Genomic DNA, 11796 nt, shown 5'->3' with positions numbered 1-11796 from the left:
TCATGAAATTGAGAAGCTTCCAGTATATTTAATGATAGGAGCTGATCAGTCTTATCATTATCTGTACTAGATCTGATACATGTTATATACAATGGATGATTTCTCCCTCTTATTTCTTGTTGTATTTAAATAAGTAATTGTTGGGAACTGCCTGAGGCTCTCATGTCCAGGTTCGAGCCTGGGAGGCAGCCTGGAGCTGAAAGAGAAGAGGGGACCTAGGTGGGTTGAGAAATAATGGAACTAAGACAACTAGTATGCTCAAGGTTCTAATGTTTAATGGTGGAGATGCTTTATAATGGAGGGGGAGGCCCATTCCCGCCAATTCATCCTTGGAGTCCAGCTGCAGGTAACCTTGTATCTTCTCTGGAATAGCTAGGCCAACTTCCCAGCAGGTAGCAGTGACAGTGGCTGAACAATAGTGATCTAGGGAGGCAGGCTCCACCCTAGTTAATCTCCTAAGTGGCAGCAAAGTTGAGGTCTGGTTCAGCCTGCTTCAGGCTAAGAGGGAGGTTACAATTTTCTCCCTGTTATTAATATTAAAATAAAAGGTGGACTGAGGCATAAAATTTATTTATGCTCTATAATTCTGTCTGATTTCTTTGGGCCTAGTGAAGAAACCTGTCTCAGTGGGATTCCCTAACTTTTCTCATGGTAAACCCTTGTTTGGTTAAAACTGGCTACTGTCTTTAGTGAACACTTTGCATACCAGCCCTGAGCTGTTGGCTCTGTCTTTTTTAATGATTAATTAGCTACTGAATAGGTAACTTCCTTACTGAATTTATACTGAATTCCCAGTTGTTGGCTTCAAGATCTTTTTAGGATGTGGGAACACTGGAGAAGACTAGCTATATCAGAATTCAATCTTAAAAGGCACTTATAATAAGATAATACTAAAAGAGAGCACGTGGATCCACACACCAGACTGACACGGGAATACGGTAAGAATATCTGGGTATGAGAATGCCAAAGTTCCAGGAGGTGAGTTTTCGTGAAACTCTTTGCCTCGTGAGTGCTCCCAGGCTTCTTGGCCTGCCAAGCAAACTTCACTGGCATGTGCATAGCACTCTCTCACTTTCTTATATTTCTGCAGAAGTTCTGGAATGTTCTGTCTCATCATAGCTACAGATCTCAGGAGTGCTCTAAAGATGAGTGGAAACACAACGATTTACTAATAAAATAATGCCAATAATAATAGCAAGTAGGAATATATATTGAACCCAATCCAGGGGATTTAATGCACTTAGGTTGTTTTTTTTTTTATATCTCTGGCCAATTCATAAATGTTCCAAGTGTCCAAGTGCCTATTGCTAATATCTGAAATTTCTGCCTTTCTAGCCTTAATATATGCTATGTCCTGCCCTATTGTTAAGACTACTACTTCTAAGACATTAACCTAATACTGGAATTATTCCTGGACCAGTCCAAGATTGAGTCAGAATAACCGGTCACATCGAAAGAAAGAGAAGAATCACCATAACTCTTTTTATATGACTAATCTTTCTAAGTCCAATTACACAGTCTCTAATGTTCTTTTTACCATAAGGTTAAAAAGCTTGAAGCAACGCAGCTTTGTTTGTCCAAACTGGAAAAATCGCAAGCAAGGATGGGTCGAAAACATTTACCCAATTCAGCTTCCTTGCCACTAAGGTCAGGGCAATGAGCGAACTTATCTGTCAGCTTGTCACACAAATTAGCCATCATGCTTCTGCAGCATTCTCTGAAGAAAACCTATGCTTTTCCCTTTCCTAATAAGGTAGCTGTTCAGGATCAAGCCATATGCCAAAAAGTAGATCCTTTTAAGATACTATAAGGCATTTATTAAGTTCTTTGACATCCAAATCTCAAAATTCTAAAATAAAAGTATGATTTAAATAATGTACAGTGGAATACATTAAATAATATCTACAGGGATACAATTTCCCCCTTCTTTGTCTTTTAAGAAGCTAAAGTTTTAAAGTTCCACAATACCTTGTCCTTGAGAATTAATAATTTGTTGACAAAACACCTCAAATACTTGACTGTTATATTCAGTATTAATGTAACATGGGCAGTGACTAATTGCACTTTCAATTGTTTCTCTTGAAGAGCAGTTGTAACTAGAAAGCTTGAAAAGTTATTAATAGTCACATGTGTATAATTTATTTATTAACTAAGAATAAGAGCATTTATTTGAAGCAATTTATTAAGTATAAGACCTCAAGAATTAACACTATTATGTGGAAACAAGTAGTAACTGAGGACACTAAGACCAAAAGAATTTTTTTTTTACAATTTGACATGCACATTTTCCAAGAATACCAAAATATTATCTTAAGCCATAATTGTTTCGAATATATAAAGAACGAGATTATATATCCAATCCATCTTATATGTAGGACCTATAGACTGTCTGAGATATAAATCCAGCATTTTTACTTATGTATTGTATATGCATAAGCAGTTGCAAATTTGAGAATTAATAGCATTCAAGGGGTGAACAATCTTAAGCAATTGTGAGCTCTGAGATATAATAATGACTATTAATATACAAATCAAGGTTTGATTGTTTAACATTTTAAAACACCATCCACAGCACACAACTTAATTATCTGTGCTGAAACAGGGGGAAGTTCAAAAGAATAAAAGTGTGATCTAATTCACATCTACTTATTTCCCATAGAGGGGTTGTTTTTAAACACAGTAACTAAATGCAAGCATGAATTTATAGAAGATACAAAAGCATGCATAAAAACAATTTTTTAACTTGTCTATTATTATTTAAAATGATGCTATGCAATAGGCCAATTATTAATATTCTGTAATAGCCAATTTAATTGCTGTTTTAAACAAGGAACAGACACTTTGTCAGGTTCTTAAGACACAATTTTTGTTATAGTTATCCCAAACTATATTAATTTATCTTATAATTCTTTGTTAGCACCACAGTGGCTTAATAGGATGCTGAAACTGTGCTTTGAGGTGAACACCACCTTGGCCTCACCCACCCTCTGCCTTCCTCTCAGGCAGAAGAGGCTGAAGGCAGCCAATCTGTTGTAGACCAGAAAGCCCAAGCAAGGGCGGCAGAGCACCTTGAGTCTTGGTGGGAAAAATATGGCTATCCCAGCAGGGAATGACAGAAGCTCATGGGGCAATTGTGAGTGCGGCCCTCCCCTGAGTTCGATACAAAGCTGACCACTTTCTGGTGGCCTCCTGTGCCACTACTGCTCAGGCAAAGCTGCGTGCCCCGAGGCCCCGTCATGCAACAGACAGCTGGCTCCATGTGGGCTGACGATCGGCCGGGAGGATGAGAAAAATGACTTTACAATAATGTTTTCTCTTGCCAAAGAATTGCTGTGGGCACAGCTAATATTTAATTGCCGTTGATTATAATTAAAAACAATTATAAAAGCTTTCTTTATTTTCTGCAAAGCCTTCTGTAGTAAACTAAAACCCTAAGTATTAAAAAGATATTGCCTCTGAATTTTTTCTGGAGCAACAGCTACTCCCCAGAACTTAAAAGCTCCTTGTATGAGAGCAAAGATTTAAAGTAAACTTCCCTTGAGAGGCATTAGCTAATAAAATACGTTCCACTTAGAAAACAATATACTCTGAAAGATTCAAACTCTTAGCTTTTTGATTACAGCTCACTAGAAGCAAACCCATTACAATTTATCCAGATGCAAAAGAAAAAACAAACTTTAAATCTATAATAACGTTATAGAAAGTAGGCAAGTCAAATCGCAATGTCCTGAAAAATTCTACAGCTTGATTGACCTTTTTTATAAACTTAGAATTTAAACTTTATTTAGAACAACATCTGCAAAGGTACTCTTATAGCTAAAAGGAATTCTCTACTGAAGGCAGGGAGGGGGGAGGTTCTCAGAACTTCCCTAGTCACAGTTTGTGAAACAAAGGAGATTTTGTGCCAACTTCACTGAGGCTGCTCTGAACTTGTATTAACTCGAACATAAGAAAAAATTTTCTAACCCGAGCATTTTGGCACTCCTGTAATGAGGACAGATTTGGGGGGAACAAATTGACTGTCTGTCTATGCTTCTAGTTTTTGGACAGTCTTCCTTAAGATTACTTATAGTTAACCTTCTGTTACCAATGTTACACTTATTTAATCCTAACCAGTAACATATGAGCTGAAATGAAGTGGCTACACTTAGACCAATAGGAGAGTTTTAATATTTCTAGCTATAATTATAAAATAAAAAGCACTTTGTCATTAGCTAAATGCAGTAATCATGAATGCAGAGAATTTTCTTAGGAAAAAAACATCTATCAGCTTTTTCGCCCCAAAACCATGAGGCTGCAGACTTCCTTTCTTAAAAACAAACAAACAAACAAACAAACAAAAAACCAAACAGTTTTTCCAGCAGGGGCCCTCCTGCTGTGCCTGATCCTGGCTAAGCATGTGGCCACTCTCTAGGTAAACCAGCAGATAAGGTTTTATTCACCTTTATTTTCCAACATGAAAGAGAACATTCAGTCATTCAGACAACTAGACACGAACACACATGAATTGGACACGTGAACAGACTGGTGCACCAGACATTAGACGTTAAACAACACAAAGAGCAGGGAACCTCTGCTGTAAGGGCTAGAGAGAAAAAGGCAGGGTGTCCCCTAAGATTTCTCTTTGCCTCTGGGAGAATTTCAAAAATCCATTTTCCTCCTGCCTGATGCAGTTTCTGACTGCGGCCAATCCGCCTGATTATTTAATCCCTTTTATTAAATTCTTTTATTTCTCTTGCCTAAAAAGCAGCTTCTGGAAGCTGCGGCCGACTGCCTGTTATGTTCCTAGATCCTGATATCACTGCTGAACCTGAGTGTATCCAGTGTGGGTCACCGCTGTTCCAGCTCAGACCATACCACACCTTAGTAACCTTTTGCCCGTTGCTTCTCCATGTTCTGGTACGAATTTTCTACCTGTGGAGCCACATACCAGTAGTGTTTCTTCCAGTGTCTTCTGCCATTCCCAGGCCCCACATTAGGCGCCAAATTGTTGGGGCTGGCCTGTGGCTCTCATGTCCTGGTTCAAGGCTGGGAGGCAGCCTGGAGTTGAAAGAGAAGAGGGGACCTAGGTGGGTCGAGAAATAATGGAACCAAGACAACTAGTATGCTCAAGGTTCTAATGTTCAATGACAGACACGCTTTATAAAGGAAGGGGGAAGCCCATTCCTGCCAATTCATCCTTGGAGCCCAGCTGCAGGTGACCCTGTGTATTCTCCAGAATAGCTAGGCTGACTTCCCAGCAGGTAGCAGCAACAGTGGCTGACCAATAGTGATCTAGGGAGGCAAACTCCACCCTAGGTAGTGGCAGCAAAGGAGAGGTCTGTTTCAGCTTGCTTCAGGCTAGGGGGGAGGTTACAAGTAGTGAGCTTAATTCTGAACATCTGGAATAAGTTAAGTGGTTTAAATATGTAAAACAACTATTTCTACATATTGAAAGTCAGTAAGTATATTAATAGATTCAGAAAAATGTTAGCATTACCATAAAATGGCATACAGCTCTGAATTTTTAACTGAATCATAAGAGCTCTAAACTACTTTGCATATTTTTTCTGACTTATAACCTACCTTTTCTGATTTATTTGCATCAATATATAATGAAGAGGCTCCAAAAATAGGAGTCCCTTTTTACTATATGAAGGAGAGTCCAATTACTTAATTTTATAATGATGTCTCTTGTTTGGAACATATTTGTTGTTAATTTCTCTGCAAAAGTTACTGCAAGCTTTTTGCCAATGTTATTTTTTTCCTCATAATGAAGGAAACCCAACATGAGTAAAAGGTACTATGCTTACTGCTGGACTATTCCAGAAGAAACAAAGTCTCTCTCTCTCTCTTTTTTTTTTTTCAGAATAAATTACAAAACTTTTCTCCATAGATCTTTACCTTTTGACACTATGTGCTAAAAATATTCACTGTAAGATATCTTCTCTCTGCATTTGAACTGCTGTGGGAGAATGAGTAGGGAGCAAAATAACTAAAATACAACCCAGCTTTAGATCCAAATGATTCACATCTGCATTATTTAATTTCTAATTTCTTTTCTACTCAAGTCATTCTCTTTCAGCCTCAGCTGATAATTTTCGTGGACTATTTAAGTTCTCATTACCTTTTAAGGTTTGAAATAAGTTACTTGACTCGAGTAGATAAACCTATTATCAGCCATACCCAGTAATATTTTCCAGCAATATTTGAAAACCATTAAGAGTTTTTAATTAATCTTTTCTGATTTGTACATTGGTTGAATTTTTTTAATTAATCATTCCATTCATTTAATTCTCAAAGGCTATCCCATTTTCTGGTTATCCCCTCCATTACCCCCCCCCACACACACACACATAATATACCACTTCCTGGTTAGCCCTCAATAAATCTCCCTCTCACATTTACTTTCCCTCCTGCTCCTTGCCTGTATGAGAGTCTTCCCCCACCTACCCAAACTTTCCCACCCCACTGCTCTAGCTTCCCCCTAGTCTGGGGAATCAAATCTCATGGGGACTAAGAGCCTCTGCTCCTATTGCTGTCAGGCAAGAGAATCCTCTCCTACATATGTGTCTGGAGCCATGGATCCCTCCAGGTACAGTCCTTGCTTGGTGATCTAGACTCTGGCAGAACTGGGTGGTCAGGCCAGCCTATGTTGTTCTTCCAGTGGGGTTACAAACCCCTTCCACTCCTCCAGTCCTTTAGTGAGCTCACCAACCAGGTTCTCTGAGCTCAGTCTGATGGTTGGTTCCAAACATCTATGTCTGAATTTGTTAGTTGGTGACAGGACCTCCCAAGGAAACATCACACCATACTAGGTTCCTTTCAGCAAGCACCTCTTAACCATGGCAACAGTGTAAGTTGTGGTGTCTGCAGACATGATGAATACCTAGGTGGGGCTGTCCTCAGTTGTCCCTTCCTTCAGTTTTTGTTCCATTTTGTGTCCCAGTTCTTCCTAAGGAAAAGAATATTTCTGGGTTAAAAACTCTGAGATAGGTGGGTGGTCCCATTCCGTGACCAGGGCCATGGCTATCTACTTGAAGTAGTCTCAACAGGTTCAATCTCCTACTTCTCTGCACATTTCAGCTAAAGACATCTCTGTGGGTTCTGGTAGCCTCACGTTTCTCTGGTGTCTGTTACTTTCCAGTGGCTATCCCCTATTCCTCATCCCCACTGGTATCTATTTTTGTTTGATTTTCTGATCCTCAGTACCTCTCTTACATCTTCTTCAGTTCCTGATACAGCCACCCTTATTTTATCCCCCTTCTTTCTCCTTCCGTTGTCTTCCTCTCCCACAAATATCCTGCTTCCCCCTCAATGCAGGACTGAAGAATTGACACCCTGGTCTTCCTTCCCTCTACACTCAATATGGTCTGTAGGCTGTATCATGGGCATTGTGATTGCTGCATAGTCCTCCACTGTATATATGTGCCACATTTTTGGTATCCATTCTTCTGCTGAGCGACATCTGTGCTGTTTCCAGATCCTGGCTACTATGAACATAGCATGTGTCCTTGTTATATGAAGGAGACTATTTTGGGTATAGGCTTAGGAACAGTGTAGCTGGGTCCTCCCATAGAACTATTTCTAATTTTCTCAGGAACTGCCAGACTAATTTTCAAAGTGGTTTTACTAGCTTACAGTCACACTAGCAATGGAGGAGTGTTCTTCTTTCTCCACATCCTTGACAACATCTGTTGTCACACGTGTTTTTTATTTTAGCCAGTTTGAATGGTGTGAGGTGGAATCTTAGGGTCGATTTGATTTGCATTTCCCTGAAGACTAAGGATGTTGAACTTTCTTTAAGTACTTCTTGGCCATTCAGTATTCTTCACTTGAGAAGTCTTTCTTTAGCTCTCTATTCCACTTTTTAGTAGGGTTATTTGTTTCTGGAGTCTAACTTCTTGAGGTTTTTGTTGTTGTTGTTTGTTTGTTTGTTTTGTATATTTTGGATATTAGCTGTCAGATTACCCTAGTTGGTAAAGATCTTTTCCCATTCTGTAGATTTCCATTTGTCCTATTGACACTGTGCTTTACAGAAGCTTTTCAATTTTATGAGGTCCCATTTGTTGATTGTTGATATTAAAGCATATGCCATTGGTGATCTGTTCAGGAAGTTTTCCCCTGTGCCAAAGTATTCAAGGGTCTTTGCCACTCTCTCTTCTACTGGATTCAGTGTATCTGGTTTTAGGTGGAGGTCTTTGATCCACTTGGACTTGAGCTTTGTACAAGGAAATAAGAATGGATCAATTTGCATTCTTCTACATTCAGACCTTGAGTTGAACTAGCACCATTTGTGAAAATGCTGTCTTTTTTTCCACTGAATGGTTTTAGCCTCTTTGACAAAGAACAAGTGGACATAGTTGTGTGGCTTCATTTTTTGGATCTTCTATTCTATTCTATTCTATTCCATTGATCTACTTGCCTGTCTCTGTAACAATACCATGCACTTTTTATCACTATTGGTCTATACTATAGCTGAAGGTCAGGGATGGAGATTCCCCCAGAAGGTCTTTTATTGTTGAGAATAGTTTTCGCTATCCTAGGTTTTTGGTTATTTCAAATGGATTTGAGAATTGCTCTTTCTAAATCTGTGAAGAATTGAGTTGGGATTTTGATGGGTGTAGATTGCTTTTGGCAAGATGGCCACTTTTACTATATTAATCCTGCCATTCCATGAGCATGGGAGATCTTTAAATCTTATAGGTTCATCTTTAATTTCTTTCTTCAGGAATTTGAAGTTCTTGTCATATAAATCTTTCACTTGGTTAGTTAGAGTCACACCAAGATATTTTATATACTTTATGACTCTTATGAAGGGTGTTGTTTTCCAAATTTCTTTCTAGCCATTTTATCCTCTGAGAGAGGAAGGGTACTTATTTGTTTGAGTTAGCTTTATATACAGCCACTTTGCTGATGTTGTTTATCAGCTGTAGGAACTCTGGTACAATTTTTGTAGTCTCTTAACTATACCATCATATCATCTGCAAATAGTGATATTGTGACGTCTTTCCAATTTGTATCTGTTTGATCTCCTGTTGTTGTCTAATTTCTCTGGCTAGAACTTCAAATACTAAATTGAATCGGTAGGGAGAGAGTGAGCAGCCCTGTCTTTTCCCTGATTTTAATAGGATTGCTTTTAGTTTCTTTCCATTTAGTTTGATGTTGGCTATTGGTTGCTGTATATTGCTTTTATTATATTTAGTTATGTACCTTGAATTACTGATCTCTCCTATACCATGAATGGGTGTTGTATTTTGTCAAATGCATTTTCAGCATCTAATGAGTTTATCATGTTGTTTTCTTTGAGTTTGCTTATATAGTGGCTTACTTTGATGGATTTCCGTATATTAAACCATCTCTGAATTCCATGAATGAAGCCTTATTGGGAACAAAATAAAGGGGCGCCTGGGGAGAAGTGGGGGAGGATAAGGGGCCTAACATCTGGCCAGAGTTCCTGTGTTCTGGGCAGGTGAACGCAGGCAGAGCTATCGGACACTTTTCCACTCGGCCCTGGGTGAGCGTGCCTGACCCATGCAGCAGAGGGTAGAAAAGGGGCAGCCCCCAACTGGGGACCCTGGTGCTACCTTACTAAAACCCCAGGGTTGTAGGAGAGGGGGGATAGGGGAAGAAGTTCCAAACACTGGTGAGAGTGTGCAGCAGGTCTTGAAGGAGCAGAGATTCTCTATGGTTTAAGAGCTTTATTATAGAAATGCATAAAGAGAGAAGGGAGAGAGAGAGAGAGAGAGAGAGAGAGAGAGAGAGAGAGAGAGAGAGAGAGAGAGAGAGAGAGAGAGAGAGAGAAAGAGAGAGAGAGAGAGAGAGAGAGAGAGGAGGCAAAGAGAAAGGAGAGAGGAGAGAAGACAAAGAAAGGGAAGAGGAGGGGGAAGTGAGAGAATTGAGAGGTAGAGGAACAATAGAGTAAGAGTAAGAGAGTGAGGTGGGGGCTGCGCACCCCTTTTTATGGTCTTCACTGTTGCTATGTAACTGGGGACAAGTTTAGCCTGAAGGTCAGAAGCTTGGGCCATTGCTTACTTGACTACTGACCATGCTTCTCATGTGGGGGCTGTGGGAGGTGGTACCTTAGGTAGAGGCCAGAGTTCCAGGAGCATGAGGGAACTCCTACCTTGTCATGTGGTGAATTATGACCATCGGGGTTCCTACCTCAGCTCTACTGGAGACCAGCCTGCAATTCCCCACTAAGCCTACTTGCTCACGGTGAACCATCAATTTTATGTGTTTTGTATTAGATTTGTAAGAAATTTATTGGATAGTTTTGCATTGACACTTATATGGGACATTGGTCTGTAGTTCTCTTTCTTTGTTGGGCCTTTTGTGGTTTAGGTATCAGTGTAACTATGGCTTCATAGAAAGAATCAGGTAATGTTCCTTCTGTTTTTTTTTTTTTTTTTTTTTTTTTTTTTTTTGAATAGTTTAAGGACTATTGGTATTAGATCTTCTTTGAAGGCCTGATAGAATTTTGCACTAAAACCATTTGGACCTGGGTTTTTGTTGTTATTTTTGTTATTGGGAGTGTTCTAATGACTGCTTCTATTTCTTTGGGACTTTCAGATCTGTTTAGATTATTTGTCTGAACCTGATTTAACTTTATTACTTGTTTTTTTCTAGAGAAATCACCCACTTCATCCAGGTTTCCCAGTTTTGTTGAGCATAGACTTTTGTAGTAGGATCTGATTTTTTCAAAGTTTCTTCCCTTTTTGTTGTTTTGTCTCCCTTTTCATTTATGATTTTGCTAATTTGGATATTGTCTCTGTGCCCTCTGGTTAATCTGGCTAAGGGTTTATCTATGGTGTTGATTTTCTCAAAGAACCAGCTCCTTGTTTGGTTGATTTTTTTGGCCCCGAGTTTGGTTATTTCCTGCCATCTGTTGCTCTTGGGTATATTTGCCTTTTTTTGTTCTAGAGCTTTCAGGTGTGCTGTCAAGATGCTAGTGCATGCTCTCTCCAGTTTCTTTTTGGAGGCACTCAGAGCTATGAGTTTTCCTCCTGGGCCTGCTTTCCCTGTGTCCCTTAAGATTGGATATGTTGTGCCTTCATTTTCCTTGAATTCTAAAAAGTATTTAATTTCTTTATTTCTTCCCTGACCAAGTTATCATTGAGTTCAACTTCCACATGTATGTGGGCTTTCTGTTGTTTTGTTGCTATTAAAGACCAACCTTAATGCCTGGTGCTCTGATAGAATATATTAGATGAATTCAATATTTTTGTATCTATTGAGGTTTGTTTTGGGTCTGAGTATATGGTTGATTTTTGAGAAGGTACCTTGAGGTGCTGAGAAGAAGGTATATTCTTTTTTTTAGGGTGAAGTCTTTTGTAGATATATGTTAAATAGATTTGGTTCATAACTTCTTTTAGTTTCACTGTGTCTCTGTTTAGGTTCTGTTTCTATGATTTGTCCATTGCTGAGAGCCTGAACTCTCCCACTATTAAAGTGTGCAGTACAGTGTGTGCTTTGAGCTTCAGTAAAGTTTCTTCAATGAATATGGGGGCCCTTGCATTTGGAGCATAGATGTTCAGAATTGAGAGTTCATCCAGGTGGATTTTTTTATTTGATGAGTATGTAGTGTCATTTCCCAACTGCAAACCCATCCCTGTACCAGATAAGTGGTCTTTCTGATTTAATGTCCTTAGCAGTCATATCAAAAATCATTTGCAATTATAAGTAAGAGATCATTCTTGGGAACTCTATTCTGTTTTATCACGTCACTCACGTCATTACTAAACTGTTAAGAATGCAATGAAACTGAAGTGGTTTTTCTGTGTAGAGATGATCATTTAGTTGCAATTTGTAATCCCC

The 11796-nt window shown here is 39.1% G+C and overlaps 1 protein-coding gene across 3 annotated transcripts in view; it reads left to right on the top strand.

Annotated features, from left to right (window-relative positions):
• The first annotated feature begins 802 nt into the window (after positions 1–802).
• LOC147002606 (amine sulfotransferase-like) overlaps positions 803–11796 on the top strand; it is a 43376-nt gene continuing 32382 nt past the window's right edge. For 2 of the 3 annotated variants that reach the window (XM_085842748.1, XM_085842750.1), the window contains exon 1: positions 803–938. The gene's annotated coding sequence lies outside the window, so the exon portion shown is untranslated. Of the gene's footprint in view, positions 939–4789; positions 4900–11796 lie in introns of all 3 variants that reach the window. The other variant, XM_085842749.1, reaches the window with a different exon arrangement.

This window comes from Mus caroli, unplaced genomic scaffold (assembly GCF_978045245.1).
Source record: "Mus caroli unplaced genomic scaffold, Mus_caroli_1 scaffold_9, whole genome shotgun sequence".
NCBI classification, from domain to species: domain Eukaryota; kingdom Metazoa; phylum Chordata; class Mammalia; order Rodentia; family Muridae; genus Mus; species Mus caroli.
This window is presented reverse-complemented; position numbering and strand designations above follow the sequence as displayed.